The sequence below is a fragment of the Mirounga angustirostris genome, unplaced genomic scaffold (genome assembly GCF_029215605.1).
Source record: "Mirounga angustirostris isolate CCGP_5_RB_7025 unplaced genomic scaffold, mMirAng1.0.hap1 SCAF_2, whole genome shotgun sequence".
Classification (NCBI taxonomy): Eukaryota; Metazoa; Chordata; class Mammalia; order Carnivora; family Phocidae; genus Mirounga; species Mirounga angustirostris.
In genome coordinates, this window is record NW_026991710.1 from 196692483 (window position 1) to 196707665 (window position 15183).

General features: G+C 44.9%; 1 long non-coding RNA gene across 1 annotated transcript; it reads left to right on the plus strand.

Moving 5' to 3' along the window:
* The first annotated feature begins 807 nt into the window (after positions 1-807).
* On the plus strand, positions 808-13778 carry LOC129045926 (uncharacterized). The gene is made up of 3 exons (XR_008506412.2): positions 808-910; positions 9597-9770; positions 12971-13778. It is a non-coding gene; the product is annotated as an uncharacterized LOC129045926 (long non-coding RNA).
* The last annotated feature ends 1405 nt before the right edge of the window (positions 13779-15183 follow it).

Genomic DNA, 15183 nt, shown 5'->3' on the forward strand with positions numbered 1-15183 from the left:
TTTATCACAAGGGCATGAAAAGTCTCAGGATGTAATCACCTTGCCTGACAGCCTGGGTGGTGGGATCTTAGCATACAGAATAGGAGTTGGGGCACCTGGGTCTTGCTCTTAGCCCTGTCCCCAACCATCTGTGTCAGGGGCTCTACAGTATTCATTACCACTTAGATAGGCCTCTTTGCCTTCCACTTCTGCTTACTCATTTATAGAGTGGGGCCAATAGTAACTTCCTGGTACTGTCATAGTGCAGGGTGTAATTATAAAATAACCAGAGACTTTCCTATATGAAACCAGGTTATGCTTATACTTCTCTCTTTGGTAGCGAGGACATGGAGTTAACGCCGCTGTAGAGTAACGCATAGTACTTGCTGGGCCTATGTGAGGATTGTGATGAGATGTGGCTCTCGGTGAGAACAAACACAACCTCTCACTGAATAGGCAGTAGATTGCAATGTTTTCACACGTGTTCTGTAGGGAAACAACTGGGTTCACAGCATTTTATTTATGGGTGGTGTTTCCTGAAGAGAGAAGGCAAAATCTAATTTAATTTATTTTTCGCATCTAATGTCAGTTCACTTAACATAGCCTGTGTTGAGTAAACAAGTTCAGAGCAGGGAGAAGTGCCTCAATTTGGGTAGATTTGGGCTGAAAATTGCTTGCTGTTTTGAAATTCCTCTCCCAGACTCGTGAGGTGCTTTGGGGTATTGTTGTTTCGATAATAAAGCCAGAGTCCTTGGAAAGGAAGAGGAGGAAAGCTGTGTTTTTCCTGTTGTTAAGGCTTCAGGCAACCTTCCAAAAGTTACTATTTACCAAGACATACCTCCAGATACCTTCAGAAACTACATTTCAGTCGAGTTTGAAACCTTAAACACCGCATATGGATCAATACCGCCCAAGAACTAACGGCTGACTGGTGAGTGGCTGGTAGCATCGAGGGTGACACACTCATTAAGAGTAAGTTCATTCAGGAGGGAATGGACCATTGTCGCTTCACAAAGCCTGTTCCTGCGGGTGTACTCTGCGTCGCTTCGGCTTCCGCTGTGTGCCCGCACGGGGACCCTTGTGATTCTCCATAATGGTTACCGACGGCGGCATTAATACTGATTAATGCTGGCTGAAGTCCATGCATTTATTATGCGCATGCTTCCCTTGGGAGAGCTCATGGAACCCCTCATTGAAAAGTTGCTTCCATGGGTATTTACAAGTTGAGACAATCTCCCTGGCCTACGTAATTAGAGAAAATGTCTCTTTGTAAATCCTGCATTTGTAAACAGTCCATTGAGAGATGCTGTCCTGGACTTGTATGGAGAATGACTTCACAAAGTCTAACTTTTAAGCCCAGGTAGGTAAGAGTTTGGTTTTTGTCTCTAGGTATGGTGGCACATAGCTGGTCCAGAGGGGTTGCTTTAGGTGTGTGTTAGGAAGTCCCGTTCTGGGTGGGAAACTGGAAATTGGGCTAAAGGAAAACCACAGTGCCTCTCTGCGGCTCTCTTTTCACAGCTGTAGACTAGAAGGATCCAACGAGATGGTCTGAAAGCCACCTCTTGCCTGGACATCTCTCATGTCCAGTTGTGTCCACCTTCACTGTGCTGCCTTTGATTCAGACAGGCACTTCTCTCCTTCCACGTTACCTCTCTCCAAAACCCACTCCTTTCCACTGTGTCACTTTTTATTTTATTCATAAAAGTCAATGCTGGATCTGAGATTTAATTCAATTTGGGTAAGTGCTTGATTCAAATGAATTTAATCTGAGTTTCGTCATGCAAACACTTGCATCAAGCTCTGCATGTGCCATGTTGCCCCTCTCCCTCACTCCATTCCCCCTCAGCTCTCCTGTGTACTGCTTATTTCCCCCCGATCTTTCTGGCACCTTTTCCTCACTACTCATGCATATTCTCAGTTCTGCTTGATTGTTGGAGTAGGCTAGGCTGTAAAGTGACAAAAATAAACCATGGCATTTAAGAGTTTAAGAGCATGCCAAGTCCAGTTGAGGCTAGAAATAGCTCTCCTGGGAGGCTCTCCTGCAGGCTGTGGCTCAGGGATCCAGGCTCCTGCCATCCTGTGACATCACCGTTCCCAACACAGGCTCCCCGAGAGGGCCCCTGGAACCTCTCATGTGTCCACATTTTCCCAGCCTGAACCCAGCCATATGCCCCCAATCTGACTGCAGCAGAGGTCTGTAAATTATTCTTCCTGAATGGCTAGGTCAGCATCTGGTTAATTTCAACCAAGTCATGTTAAAATCTAAGTATGCAGAGAGGAGAGAATTTTAAAACAAGGGCAATTGAGAAATTGATTAAATGTGGGAGAGTAAAAGACAAATGATATTCAGCCCTCATAGTAAGTTAAAAGTCAAAAATAACTTGTTAGATTTGTGAGTATAAAATCAATCATTATGGTAACAATGACAGGAACGTTTTCTTTATGGAAGGCATTGGGCTAGTGTCTGTCACATGCATTGATTCCTGCAGTCCTCATAATCACCTACACAGATTGTTGCTATTCCATTTATAGATGAAGACGCTCAGGCTCGAAGCCTCCCAAGTCTCTCGGGGAGTAAGTGGCAGACAGATGAAGGTTCCAAAGTCACTCTGTAGACCATCCCCCTCCCCCGCCGCCCCGTCCCCTCCCCTAAAAATAATAATGATGCTTACCCCATTTAATTTAGCCCTTACTATAGACTTAGGATGGAAGGTAACACTTTACAGCTGAAGAAAATGACATTTGGAGAGGTTAAGTGGCTTGCACCCAAACCGTAGTTTGAAGCGTAGGGAGGGTACATAAAAAGGCCCATATGTGTAATTGACTGAATGGAAGTTTTGCAGTATGACCTTCAAACCTAGAAGATCCTCCACAGCTCTTAGGGTTCCCAGCTAGACCATCTCCACGTCTCTCCTGTCATCGCCCTTCAGGCACAGCGTCCGACCCTGCTCTCGTGCGCTGGCGGGCTGAGCAAGGCGAGGTTGCTCAGGGACTGGTCGCGCCGGAGTCCACCCGGACGGATGCTCTTGGTGATGCCTGCCACCTTGAGATAGCGCGCCGCTCCGTTTCCACCCCATTCTGGTGTTTTCATGCAAACAATCCTCAATTATTAAATTTCACTGAAGTGTGCCACAAATCACTTCTTATTTTACCATATTCTACATCTTTAGATATAGCACAGAATTGAGTAAAGATTTCTTCAAAAAAAAAAAAAACATAAAATATTGCATTGCTTATTTGACGGCAAGTTATTTTGAAGACCTCTTCTGTATTCATGGGAAGAAAAAAGCAACTCTGATAAAACCATAAAGCAAAATGCTCTGAAGGGTTACATGACACTGGGCTGTTTAAGCTTCTTTCATCGGTTGCCTAAGAAACTGGATAATATAACTTCAAACATGCAATTCAAAGACATAACCTCTAAATTGCATTCTTAATATTTAGTACATTTTCCTTTTGGTGACAATAAACTAATTTGATATAATAAATCTGTAGCTTATGTAACACATTTTTTTTTCTTTCTTTTTTTTTAACCCAGGCTCCAAACCCATAGGCAGAGTTATTGTAGAGAAAGGTGCAGAATGGATGAAGTCCCTCTGCCACAGACTTGAGTGGCATTGAGTGGCCCTACTCGACTCACTGCTGTGGTCTCTGTAAAGGGAGTTAACAGCACCCACCTCTCAGAATGCTTATGAAGTTACATGAGAAGTATTTGTCAAATACGTCAGGGCAACTCTTGGCACAATGAGACAGCTATGTAAATATTTGTTTTTTTAAAAAAGCTGTTTTGTGTGTGTGTCATTGATCTGCAGCTCATCCTTGCTGGAGCCAATCTAATCTACACTTCAAATGGAAATTGGTTTTCTTTTGAAGAGAGGTTGACCCCAATGAGGCTAGAGGTAGAAGGGCCAGGTGGTGACCAGTGCCTACCCAGCTCCTGGGAACAGGATGCACCATGTGTTCTTTCTTTTACTAAGAATAGACCCTGGAGAAACAGACTTAATTATGGCGAATCAAATGCAGTGACGCTTCACTCATCTTGAATCTCCTTAAGTCACAAGCTCACATTCAGGAGGAGGGGACAGAAATGCATGTACATGTCCCCAGAGCGGGATATGAGCTATGACAGAGGACTGTGGAAGTGACCCAGGAGAAGGGGGGCAGAGTGGTTCAGTGGGCAGGAAGATTGTCCATCAGGAGAGCTTCATGAATGTAACAGAAGAAGGTGTCCACACACCACAGAGTACCCAAAACACAATTCCTCTGGATGCATTACAATATTTTTCTTTCTTTCGTTCTTCTTTCTTTTTCCTCTTTTTCATCCTAACTGTCAAGACCCCTCCCTAGTCCCTTCCTATCTGAAGGTCAGTCCACCACTGTGATTTCCTTCCTGGTGTCTGCTGTAATGTTCGACGTTCTTCTACTTTATTCCCATTTATTTGCTCCACTGGGAAAAGAGTTCTGCCATCTTCGAGGATTCTGCTCTCCTGAACGGAGCTACAATGTGAACCACATGAGACCAGAAATATAGTTAGTGCAATAAAGTTTGGATTGAAGACACGTAGTGCACAAGGAACATTCCTTGGGAAGACAGCAGCAAGTGGACATCTGAGGGGTTACGTTTTGCAACCAAGTGGTTGTGTGGCAGAATATATTGGGAGTAAGTGAGTGTGACCATGAATGAAATCGATTTTTGAGAGCAGTTCTGTGGGTCCTTCTGTGCTTCCAGTGGCCTCCACTCTAGGAGGACCTAGGTACTTCTATCAGCCGGATCGACCTTGGTAATCAGTGAGGTGACAAATCGGTCATCCTTCCGTCTGCCTGGAGTCCCTTGTTTCCCTGTAAGCACCTGTCACTTGCTCAGCCTGTGTCCTTGTCTACACAGTGATGTGGGTTTTTGGGAGGTGCAGACACCTGGATTCCTTCAGGAGGGACTGGGGATGCACCTGAGTATCTTGAGTGTCTTCATGTGAGGTGCGAGGACAGGTTTGGAAGGAGGCAAAGCATAGATGCTCTATCCTCAGGCTGTGTTAAAGATAGAGCATGTTAAGAGCAAAAACACCTTGAATGTTTTCTGGAGAGAAACTGTAGCAGGGGCAGCAAACGTGTTGGTCACTTCTCTCATCTTTCCCCTGATGGCTCAGGGGTATCACAGGAAAGCAGAAGGAACGTGGGGCCAGAGCACAGCTATGACCTTCCTTAAGCCATTTGTCTCTAGTGCGCCATGCCCTTTCAAGGTTCACATGACCTGTATGACTTCATGAATATTCTCTGCTCCCCAATTTCAGCTTCCTAGTAAATTGAAACCAAAGGCCCAGCACCCAGCATATAGGGCATTTAGTCAATTTTTCCTGGATTGCACTGAGTTATAATTGTAATGAAAGAAATGGGACGTACCTATTAACACTCTTTTGGGGCTCATCTTAAATTTGTGCAGACTTCAGGAAGATAAAGCTCTCCTTTTTTCATGGATGAGGTAGGAGCCCATCAAGTGGTTTATCATGCTTTTAGATTTTAAAATAATTTTAAAATACCTCATAATTGTTTGCTAAATATTTGTGGATGAACCATTATTACTGTTTTATATCTGGGAAATACAAGACAGATGACTGACTTAGGACAGAGAGAGCTGGGTGTTTTATCCATTACACTACCTTGGTCCTTGGATAATTATGCATCAATCCAGTGGTTTCCAGGAATGGAATAGTCTCAGAATGAGAAATCCATGCCTTGTCAATTTACACCATTCAATACTTTTAATAGACTAGGAATTCCAGGAAAGTATAGTTAACTTTCATTTTTAATATATGGGAATGGTAGGAAAATAGTAGAAAAAGGAAGATGTTCAAATAAAACTTTATCTCTTATGTCATATAGCAGTCCTCTGAATGAGTTCAGAGAGAGAGAGAGATAACTTAAAAATTACATTTAATTAAGTTAATTAAATTACATTTAATTAATTGGTTAATTAAATCATTTTCTTTTGAACTTAAGCATTGAGGCTCTGGATGTTGGCATCTTATTTGGAGTCAAGACAAACCTAGGGTGTGGTCTGGATTATGACCCTTGGGTCTGGCCTGGGTTCAACTGGACACTTATCACGAGTGACCACAAATTACGTCATACAAGGCACATGTGAGATACACAGGGAAAGTGTCAAAAAGGGCGAGGAGAAAAGAGAAAAGTCTGGAAACAGGTTAGTGCAAGGTGAAGAGGCTCAGGGCACGGTGTCAGGGACCCACCTCATTTGGGTTCCTGCCTCGGGGGGTCACTGTCCAACCCAAAGTCAGAGCGTTTCTCCAGTAACGTGATCTGCAGACCTGGGGCCTCTCGCCACAAAACCAAGCATGTGAAATGGCCAGCTCGGCACTTCCCCACACTTTCCCTTCTCAGCATATTCATGAATCACATTTGAGGACTGTATCGACTGTAAGTTTGGGGCCTGGATCACAACAACACAGAATTCACCCCTCATTCTGCCTAGTAGTAACTCATGGCTTTGCCCTTTGCTTTTCACCCTCCTCTGATCTAAACGAACAGACCCCTTAGTTCACTTTTCAGATGAGTGACTTTAGATCTGAAATGTGAAGTGCACAGTTCGATCCCTTGGAGGAAATAAGGCACGTTGCTTATCTGGCTTTACCTGAGGTCAAAGATTCAGAGGAAGTATGGGACACCCTCCAAAATCCTTAACCAGGAGTAGCTCTGGAGAGTTCACGGTCTCATCAAAGATGACAGGAGTATTTGCAGACAACTGAAATCGTATTGTTGCCTTGACCTAAATGTGTGACTGCCTGAGTCACTCTGGTCATAAGGGGAATCTGTTTATTAACTATATGCACATAAGACAATTGTAATTTCTTTGGAGAAACAAGAAAACTTAACACGCTCATTTGAATGAGTCACATCAGGGCCTTGGGAGCACAAAGGTTGAGCTGAAAATCTTGGTGGCCAGTGTTTGCTCCACATTCCTACACACCTTTGAGTCCCTCGAAGAGCTTAGCCCAGTACCCCTTCCCATGTGTGTGCAAAAGAGTTTAAAAGAGAATAGTGAAGGTATGCAGCTATTTTCTTGAAAGTGTTTAGAGCCTATATTAATATCGTTGAAGGGACTTTGCAGCTCTTTAATTAAATTCATTAATTTTTTTCATATTTATAGTTATGAAACATTGAGTTAATGATAAGCTACCCTTAAATGTGTGCAAACCAAATGTCTTGTGTGCTGTGGATGAGTAAGATAGCATTAATGTTTATTGTGGACATTTCTGCCTGTCTTCTCCTTTCTTAATAGTTGGTAATTTCTGGCTGGGGAATCAATGAGATTTCAGAGAAATGGATTCTGCCCCCAATTTAAGGGATGAAACATAGGACTGCAGCTGACTACATTGGTACAACCTGACTCCTTGGCCGTGTATTAGTTGGCGTGGGATGTGACTCAAACCCATATAATGAGAATAAATCTCAGGGCGTGTATTAGTCAGTGTCCTCCAGAGAAATAGGACCAGTGGGATGGAGAAATATATATAATTATTATGAGGAGTTAGCTGACAGGATTATAGAGGCTGAGAAGTCTGCTGTCTGCCATCTGCAAGCTGGAGATTCAGGAAAACCAGTGGAACTGCAGTCTGAATTCGAGGGTCCGAGGACCAGGGGAGCAGATGGTTCAAGTCCCAGTTCAGAGACCTGAGAAGATGAAATGAGAAATTGCAGGTCAATCAGTGAGACAGGAAACAGGGTGAATTCCTCATCCCTTTGCCTTTTGTTCTATTCAGGTCCTCGATGGATTGGATGATGCCCACCAGGGGTGGGGGAGATTACTTACTGAGTCTACCAATTCAATGCTAGTAACTTCTGGAAACATCCTTCCAGATAACACCAATAAATAATGTTTAATCCAGGTAGTGCCTGGACATTTAAGTTCACCATTTATTTAACCATCACAGGGCATTGCCTGAGACAGTTGGAGAGATGATGCTTTCCCTGGATGGATGGGAATACATGAGGGAGCAAGAAACCCTGGGAATTTCTGGCAGGCATCTTGAGACCATTGGAGGACCCAGGCGACACTGTGGAAGGCAGAGCAGGGCAGCAGAGGGAAAGGGGGCTCTTGATGACCTGGCTGAATTGCTGGATCAACCCTCACCTGAAGCTCTGGGACTGACTTGCTCTGTACACTTCATCACGTGAATCAATCAAGCTCATTTATTGTTCAGTCTCATTTGGGTAGGATGTTCTGTAACTCATCATGGACTGATTCCTTACTGAAATGGAATGTCTCTGGTTGCAGCTCCCCAGGGAGAACATTGTTCACCCTGACGTGCTATCCCCCAGAGCTCCCCAAAGTTGCAAAACTTTCCCGGCTGCTAAATGGGTGTTTCATTCCCACTCAAATTCACTGTGTTGAAGTGCCTTTCACAAAACAGGAGAATACCCTGTGTCTTGTACTATGCATGAAATGTTTTATTTGGCAGCAAAGCATAAGGGTGGGTTGAAGAGAATTAGGAGGTCCAGCTATGTTGGATGCTTGTCTTAAGACACTTACTGCTTGTCTTGTATTCCCAGCATGAATTCAGCTTCATCGGGCCTTATGTGTTAGGTAAACTTGGCCTTTCCTAGGCAGATTAGCTTCTTTCTGAGTGTCTCACCCTGTGGTTTTGCAGGAACACAGTATCCCTGAAGATCTAGCCAAGTTTTTCAACAAACAAGAACATCTACACACTCACAAATTTTGTCAAGTCATTTGTGAGCTTTTATCTGACAATAATTTAGTCTGAGCGGGTGCTCTGCGTTAGAATTATGTATATCACTGGTCATCTGCAGACTTACTGCAGTGTTGCTTCAGGTCCTCAGAGGATCCAGATCAACCAAGTTGTCCCACTGCTGGGAGTCCTCACTACATCTCACCACGTCTCCTCTTGACCCATGTCACCAGGTGTCACGTGTTTCCCTCACTGTCTTCTCAACCCTCAGCTTTGCGGGCCTCTGCACCAAGAGTCTTCCTCCTTGAAGGTGATGAGGGATGGAAGCAGAAAAATATTCACCTTTAGCCCAGAAGGCTGACCTGTAGCCTGCATGGTTCTGATAAGGATCACATACCCGCTGGTTGCTACATTCTTATAGGGGTTCATGACTGCCTGACCATCTCACTGATAAGTAATATCAGTAATGATAAGCATCTAAGAAATTTTTTTTAAGATTTTATTTATTTATATGAGAGAGAGAGAAAGAGAGAGAGCATGCATGAGCAGGAGGAGGGGCAGAGGGAGAAGCAGACTCCCCTCTGGGCTGGGATCCCGACTCATGCTCAATCCCAGGACCCTGAGATCATGAGAGCATGACTGACTGAGCCACCCAGGTCCCTAGCACCAGGGAAATCTTGGGAAGGTTGTTTTAGGAGTAGAAATTCGAAGAAGACATTTATGAGGTAATACTCCCTGCAGGCCCCCTTCCCCTTGAGCATTAAGCATATAGCCACCAGCTTCATACAGCAAAAGTGCAGCTCATTCTGCCCATAGCTCTGGTCTCCATGTGGTCAAAATCAACTAAATTGCACGGTAAAATGTCTCAAGAGCTCTTTCTTGACCTTTGTGATCCTGCAACAAAACTTTTCTTTGCAGAATGCAAAACAAAGCATGCAAATTGATGCCTGGTCGGGCAAAGTGAAAGCGCCGGGATTTTTGCAGATGAGAAAGCAGCTTGAGGAAAATGAGACATCGCACACTTGGTCGTTGTCCAAAGCACACTGGGTCATGCCTGGGCTGGTCTCCCGGCTCACCTCTTAGAGTGTGAAGGTAATTTCTCCCAGCCCGTGTTCAGTCATTTATATAAAGGAGATGATTGGAACTCTTTCCTCAGAGGGTGGCTGTGAAGAGCACACACAAGGAGGTGCTGTATGTCTCAGGTCTCAGAAAATATCACTCATGTTATAATTGACAGAATATTGGAACTCAGATTCTCTGGTTCCTAGTTTAGTATTCCTTCCACTACAGCCTGTTGTTTGAAAACCTCAGGCTTTTTCATGGTACTTAAAAGTGCCCAAGTTGGGCATCCGACTCTTGATTTCGGCTCAGGTCATGGTATCAAGGTTGTGAGATCGAGCTCCGTGTCCTGCTCCGCAGTCAGCGGGGAATCTGCTTGAGATTCTTCTCTCTCCCTCTCCCTCGTGTACTTCCTCTCTCTGTCAAATCAAATCTTAAAAGAAAACCTACCTAGATAAAACAGCTAGACAAAGTACAGTAAATAAGTCACATCCCAAATGAGCCATGATCTACTTTCAATAGTTAACTGCTCTGTAACAATAAAAGAAATTCAAGACCCTATCTTGTATTCTCCACCTGGTTAAAATCTAGGTGTTTTCAAGATTCAACTCTGGGATTGATTTTTCTAGGAGCCTCTTTGAACCCATGCCTTGAGCCCACTACCTGCCTTTCCCAACACAGAGCCACTTCCCATCCTCTGGAGACTACAGAATTCTTTCCTGAGCTCCCATGGATACCCACCTGGATGCTGTTGGATGGGTGATCTCACCTCATCCCCAGGCCTGACCAAAAGAGGCCAAAATGAAGGGACCTGGGGATAGTGCCATGGGGTTCAGAGGTTAATCCTTTGCTATTGGACTTCTTGAAGTCTAAACTTAATGAAAATGCTTTTCTACTCCTCGAATCATTTGGTGTGACCTGATCTTTCTTATATCAGCAATGTAGACCAAGCTCCAGATAGAGCATAGAAGCCTCAGAGGTGAGCACACACAGACGCAGATTGGTGAGGGCTCATCTGCAATGTCTCCCATTGTGGCCCACAAAGGGAAGAAGAAATCTTCATTGCCAAAGACTCAGAAATGTGGGGTCGGGGAAACAGCCTGACGTCAAGGCTTAACATTCTTTTCTGTGCCCCTGAAGTCTCTGGTATACTTAACTTATCCCTCAAATGTTCTGTCTTAGCTCAGGCTGCTATGAAAAACACCACAGACTGGAGGGCTTACATAACAGACATTTATTTTTGTCCTGTGTTGGAGGCTGGATCTGGGTGCTAGCATGGTCGGGTTGTGGTGAGGCTCCCTCCTTGGGTAGCAGGTGACTGTCTTCTCGCTATGTCCTCACACGGTCTTTCCTTGATGTGTGTGCATGGAGAAAGGAGAAAGGGATCGTTCTTTCCCTTTTCTTATAAGGGCATTAAGTCCATCATGAGGATCCCACCTCATGACCTTATTCTACACCTAATACCTCCCAAATGCCCCATCTCCAAATACCATCACACTGGGAGTTAGGGCTCCAACAGATGAATTTGTGGGGGAGGGACACAAACCTTTAGGCCATAACAAATCTTAAAGGATGCATATACCCAAACTTACCTGAGTACCAGCAGTATTCTTTGGAAAAACAAAACCTTTTCCAACACGGTGCTGGAAAATTTGCTTCTTTTGCTGCCTGGTGGGATCTTACAAGGTGATGACCACAGACGTGAGCTGGATGGAATTTTGACCACTTCAGTAAATAGGAGGGGTTGATCTTTACAAATGAATCATTTCTAACTTCCAAATTGACCTAGATGTCACCTTTTATTTATTTTTTAATCAAAGTGCAAGACACATGACTGCTTTTGTCTTAGTTCCATTTGGCCTAGAGTGCTTTCATTGTTCTTTTGAGGAATTATCACTCTTCTTTGTGGGAGTGGGTCATAGTTTCACAGTTTAGCACTTGAAAGGCCTCTGTCAAATTCATCCCTTGGCTTCCAGCCTCTGCTAGGATGTGGGAAGAGCCAGTCTGATTAGGAAAAGTTAGAAACTCAGGTGCTAGGAATCCTTGACCAGCACCATGGTAATGGCTCCTGGTTCTTGGTAGTGAGTTGTCGAAACCAGCATTTTCTATAATCTGCTCTTATCAGGCAAATAAGCAGAAAGAGGATTCCAATTAAAAGCAGCATGCACATGCCACGTGGCTAATTCAGATTTGTTGTGGTGATTTCATTAGAAGCCACTAGAAATGTGTCTGTGCTCTGATGTTGGAGCCCGCAGGATGCTGGCCCTGGTAAGCATGGCCTGATGTGAGAGATTTGGCATTGGAAAAGAGAGAGGGTCGTTCTGAGGAACCCCAGCCTTGCCACTTTGTGACAGAGCAGAATGTCCTCAGAAATGGGTCCTTTTGAAAGAGTGTGTTAATTCTTGGAGAGCACATTTAGAATACCTGTGTGCATTGCAGGACGAGCTAACCTGTAGGAATTACAGGTCAGACTGTGTAAATCCTTCAGGGTGGGGTCTACGTCTTACCCCTTTCTGGTTCTATGGCCCTTAGCAGACTCCCAAACTCATGGTAGGTTATCAATAAATGCTAGTGGTTTTTTTTAATAATTTTTAAAATTGTGGTAAAATATCAGTACGTAAAATTTACACTTTTCACCATTTTTAAGTGCACAGTTCAGTGGAATTGGGGATGGTCACATTGTTGTGCAGACATTACCACCATCCACCTCCCGAACTTTTCCTCTTCAACCGAAACTCTGTAATGGCCATTACGTGACAACTCCCCATTACCCCCTTGCTGCAGCTCCTAGAGACCCCCACTCTGTTTTCTGTCTCTGTGAATTGGACTACTCTAGGTACCTCATTTAAGTATGAATTATATAGTATTTGCCCTTAACATGACTGGTTTACCTTACCCATCATAGTGTGTCCTTAGGGTTCATCCACGTCCCAGCACGTGTTAGGATGTCCTTCCTTTTTAAGGCTGAATACTATTTCATTGTGTGTTATGATGATTCATTTTATGGGCTAAGGGATGACCAGAGAGCTGGTGAAACATTATTTCTGGGTGTGTCTATGAGGGTGTTTCTAGGAGAGATCGACGTTTGAATTGGTGGGTTCAGTAATGGAGCTCATCCTCACCAATGTGGGTGGGCATTGTCTAATCATTGAGGGCCCTGAGAGAACAAAAAGAGAAGAAAGGGGAATTTACTTTCTGCTTGATCTGAGTCATCCCTCTCCTCCTGCCATCAGACATCAGCGCTCCTGGTTCTTGAGCCTTTGGACTTGGACTGATTACACCACTGGCTCTGTGGACTGCCAGTTTGCAGATGGCGGATCATGGGATTTGTCGGCCTCCATAATCTGGTGGGCCGATTCCTGTGCTAACTGTCCTCTTCTGTATCTCTCTCTGCATGCTATCTTGGTATCTTGGTTATGCTTCTCTGGAGAACTCCAGCTAATTTGTCTATTCCATGCCACCTGTTTAACCAGTCATCCATCTGTGGGCAACATGGGTTGCTTCCACCTTTTGGCTCTGTGAATCACACTGCTGTGAACATGTGTGTACAGATATCAGAGTGCTTGCTTTTAATTCCTTGTAGTATGTATAGTACCTGTCTTTTTGACTGACATTTGAAGTGAGAAGAGCTGTGAGGACTGAAGTATTTCTTCTGGATTGAGGCCCCATGTTACCTGTGCAGACTGACCTGCCAGGGCTCCCCCTGTCCTTCTGTACACTTGTGCATGGGCGTCCCACCTTCCACGCTTGGGCTGCTCTAACCCGGTCTGGGACGCTTCTCTTCTGTATCTCTGTCCAGTTCTGACATCCTTCAAGGCCACTTTGTGCCAGTCCCCACATGACCTTGACTGGAGCAGAATTCATGGATCTCTCTCCCAAGCCACGGTAAGACCACCCTGGGAGCTTCCTGACATCAGCCATATAGGATTCAGCAAAGTCACAGCCTTCTTGAGGACGAGGCCACGTCTTCTGCCGACTCCCACTGTCCCAGCCTAGTACAGGAGAGGCTTTCGGCCTCTGCTCAGACCCCTGTGGCTGAGTCAGTTGGGGTCAGAGAACAATCCAGGGCCAAGGAACTTGAGTGTATTACCCAGGGATGTTGACAGTCTGGAGATGGAGCCAGACTATTAGCTGGAGCTAAATAGCAGAGTTTAGAACCTAGAGGCAAGAACATTAAGAAGACGCAAGTTCTGGCATTGGAGATTTACACAGTTAATTATGTCAGAGAGGCAGGGCAGGGAGGGGGAAAGAGCTAACGCTCACCACGCCGATCCCTCTATATGTCATGGAACACCAATTTTAACGTGAGGTAGGCAGCTTGTAAATGAAAAAGATAAAAAGTCCTTGGTCCCAGAGGGTTGTTGACACAATGTCACGTGGCTGTCTGGAAGGGGAAACAGAATTCAAAACCGCGTGTCCTTGGCCCCAAAACCTATTCTCTTTGTTCTGTAACTACTGCTTCTCCCTTTCTTTTAAGAGAACTTCTTCACCTTTCCCCTTGATCAGTTGTCCCCACTTTCTCTTCCTCATCCAGGTACTTTGCCTTTCTTCTGCTCCAGTGCTTCCTTCATTCTGCTCAGAAGTCAGGGAATTCCTGATCCCCGTTCCGAGGTAGCAGGCTGTGTGATCCTCACAGTCTGTCTCTACTCAGTTTTTATGTCTAGAAACATAGGGTCTGTTATAGGGTCTGTTACGGACGGAATCGTATCCCCCCCCAAAATCATACGTTGAAGCTCCAACCCCCACTGTGGTTGTATTTGGAGATGGGTCCTTAAGGTAGATGATTAAGGTTGAATAAGATCACTAGGATGGGCCCTAATGCAATATGAGGGTGTCCCTGTAAGAAGACGGAGAGACACCAGGGACATAGGCACCCACCGCAAAGGCTGTATGAGGACACAGAAAGAAGGGGGTTGTCTGCGCTCTGAGGAGAGATGCCTCAGGGAAACCGACTCTGCTGACACCTTGATCTTCGACTTCCAGCCTGCAGGACGGTGAAGGAGAAACTTCCGGTGTTTAAGCCGCTCAGTCTGCGGTAGCTGGTTATGGCAGCCCGAGCAAACAAACACAGTGTCAGCCCAGGGTCCGGCTAGAACGTGTGCTCCCATCAGCAGGCATTTTGTCTTGTTGAATTTCCAGCATCTAGAAGGGCAGCAGGAAGTGAAAATCTATGTTGGGTCAATTGAATGATTTTTAAAAATGGCTGTGCGGTCCTTTATATAAATAAGCTTTTGAGTGGAATCCTAATGTAAAAAAAAAACAGACAAAACCTGGCTGTTCTAGGTCAGGGATTGGGAACCCCATCTACCCAGCCTCCTTCTGGCCTCTGGGGCTCTTCCTCAGGACGTGGGGGCTCCACGGGTCACCAAAAGGTTCTTCTCGTCGGGAAAGAATTCAAGAACGGAACAGTGCAGTGAGTCACACAGCCTGGCTTTAGTAAAGCAAA